Raw genomic sequence first — 3,228 nt, 5'->3', positions numbered from 1 at the left:
CAGGAAATGCAAACAAATAAAAAAAATTAGGGATTAATAATTGACTATATGAGAGACTTTGGATTGTATTACAATTTACAGTAAGGATTAGGCCTAATAAAAGTGCCCTGGATTGTACCAAGATGCTGCAGCTTAACCAATAGGAGGTTTCCAGACTCCTGTACATTTGTCCCAATACCTTTTTTCCCTGTGACTTTTTTTAGGAAAAAAAAGAGTATTTGCAGCTATGGAATGTCTTGCTAAAGATAACAGGAAAGAAGAAAAGAAGAAAAATGAAAAAGAATGTAAACGTCCACTTTAATTATTTCCATATCTTTCAACTAGATAGGTTTGCACAGTTAATTGCAAAAATGATTAAGACAAATGCTATTAGTCGCCTTTTAAATCCTTTTTAGAATAGGAGAAATGTTGATAACAGGAACAAGCTTATCCCAGGCCAATGCATTTTACCAATAATAGATTTACTGACTAGAAAGTAAATGGAGGAGACAAAAAAATTGAAGAGCTGTTTGAGAGTGGAGTCAGAGAAGTTGTCCCAACATTTATAAGAAATAGGAGAGAAAAAGATGGGTTGAAGTTTCCTGGTTTTTGACCACTTTTACAGAGAATGAGTTGTATCTAGGGGAAGTGTTTAGTTATTTTCTAATGCAGTGTTCATTTTCAGAAAAAAGTGTGTTAACAAAGCAGTGGCATCAACCCAGGCATCATTCCAGATAAAAAGGGAAGATATTAGTTCTCAGTTTGGAGAGGACAGAGGAATTGTTTTTCCTGGTGCAGATTCTCCTGTTGCCCATGGCATGGAACAGTGCCCCTGTTAGTTTCCTTTTGTGGCTCAGTGTGTACAGTGACCCTCAGCCCAGGTGGTTTTACCAACACAAAATGTCAAGCTGTTCAGAGATAAATTATCATTGCTGGCATTGAAGCTGTAATATCACAGCAGGAAGGGAAAGGTGTTGCTTTTCTGAAAATATCTGGGTGGACGCTTCTCTGGAATGTGGGTCAGGGTCTTTAAGCTGGAATCTTATCTAGAAGAGGAAGACTCCAAAACTTTTCTTCAGGATCTGGCCTGAGTAGCCAAAGGCCAGAGTACAAGCTAGAGTGTCTCCCTGTAGTTATTTACTATTTCAGCCTCTGTTTCTTTGACTATATTCTCTTTTCTACTATGAATGGGTTGGTATCTGTCCAGAGAATGTTTTTAAGTGGTTTTTTTCAGACTTGCCAGATGTAATTTGGTCATGTTGATTTTCTCCCTAAGGCCAATTGTAAATTGAATTACAGCAAGAAAAAAGACATTTGTAATGTTGTCAATACAGTTGGAACATGCTTAGGTTTTCAATTTTGGTGGGTTTTTTCCTGGTTGTTTTCACAGTTTGAAAATTTCTTTGTTGACATTCACTGCTGTAAAAACTGACTTAAATGGACCCATGAGCTGCAGAGGTTTTATGATGGCTTTCCAACAACAGGTCCAAGTCATTCAATATACTAAAGAAACCAGAGATTTATATAAAGCTTCAAACATTTATTGGGTGTTTGCATGGCTGATATGGAATAATGGGTAGATTTTATTTTCCCTTCTTTTAGGCATCATGGACTCTGACTAGGCTTGGGGTTTTTTTAATTAATGCTTATGGCTTTTGGCATTTTCTAAGTAGATCAATAACATCATGCAGCTTTTAACGTTATTTCTGGGAAAGCTGCTGACAATTTCAGGACATTCCAAGGGAGGAGTTTGTGCATGACCAGGTTGTTTGTCCATTCAGTGTGAATTCAGAGGGATGAAAAACAAGACAAACTTGACATTTTTTGAAACTATTGTGCTGTTTGTCTCATAGAGAAAATAAGGTTGACATTTTAAAGCATGCAATGAATGGTATGTAAGTAATGCTGTGCCGCTGATTTTCTGTGCAATCAGCCAAAGTGATCCATTTGATTTTATAAAAAACTGTTTCTAGAGATATGGGCAAGGCATGATAAAATGTTCTCACAAGATAATAGGCTTTCATGTATGGATTAAAAATATTAGGGAAGTTTTTGTAGGGTCGTTAACTTTCTTCCTTGGCCCTAGACTGCCAATTTAGGAAGACTATGAACAAGTGTGAGAAAAGCTTCTTTATATATTTCTGCCTGAGCATCTAATGCCCTGGGAAGGAGGGGGACTGGGAGCTAAAATCCCTGAAACAGCCAGCAGTGTGAGAGTCAGAGCCTTGTTCACAACTGAATGCATCTTTTTTTTTTTTCTGTAAGAATACTAGACTCAGTAAGAAATACTAAAAACAACCAGTAGAGACTAATCTAGATTAATGCCCTCAAGCACAAATGAAAGGCTCTTATGGCAAATTTTGGCATTACTGTGTCAGAGGAGGGTTAAGAAAATAAAGAATTTTTCCTACTATTTCCCATCTCATGTAAATTTTCCTCATGGCAGTTTGTCATGGATATTCCAACTACACTTACTTTTTCTAGACAGTTATAATGTTTTTAATTCTGCTTCTTTTTAATTTTTCTCCATTTTGTCCTGGCATGGTGTTTATCCTGAGTGGAAGAAAGAGAAAGAAGTGGAAACTGTACCACCTGTGTTAGTTAGAGTATTCTTCTGTCCCCTTTGTTTAATCTCTGGAAAATAGTGCTTTTTCTCTGGGAAATCCACTGCTGCTGGCATTTCCAGGTTTGGAACTGTGTGTCCTTGAGAATGCTCTTCCAGAAGCAAAATTTATTGCACATAATATGACAACTCTCTGAGAAGCAGTCCAGCCACAGCCCTCAACCCTTCCTAGTGCAACCCCCCATTCACTCCAGACCATACTATTGTAGGATCATAACTCTTCACCTTCACTCTGAGAGTCACTGACATATCTGAGAATGAAAATATTCGTTAAAATACTTCCAGATGAGATTTTTTCTTTTTTATGATTAAAGATGGGGTGTTAGGGGGCATTACCAGCCTCTTCCCTCCAACCAGAGCCTTGTTTGCGAGTAAGAAGCATGAATGGGTTTGGATTCCAAACTCCAGTGTGCACACGTGGGGAATCTTAATTAAGGGCTGTGCTGCCAGCCCCTATACATTTAATTTTCCTAAAGATAATCCAGAAAAATCTAGTAGGTTTATAAAGATTACCATGCCATTAAATCATAATAGTAGAACAGAGATTTTACTGAACCAGAAAACAAGCAAATGAATAGAGGCAGAGAGATGACAGCCTGCTGTGAAACCAATGGATACAAATTGGT

The sequence above is a fragment of the Zonotrichia albicollis genome, chromosome 1 (genome assembly GCF_047830755.1).
Source record: "Zonotrichia albicollis isolate bZonAlb1 chromosome 1, bZonAlb1.hap1, whole genome shotgun sequence".
Classification (NCBI taxonomy): Eukaryota; Metazoa; Chordata; class Aves; order Passeriformes; family Passerellidae; genus Zonotrichia; species Zonotrichia albicollis.
The sequence above is the reverse complement of the archived record's forward strand: the minus strand, read 5'-3'. Positions refer to the sequence as shown.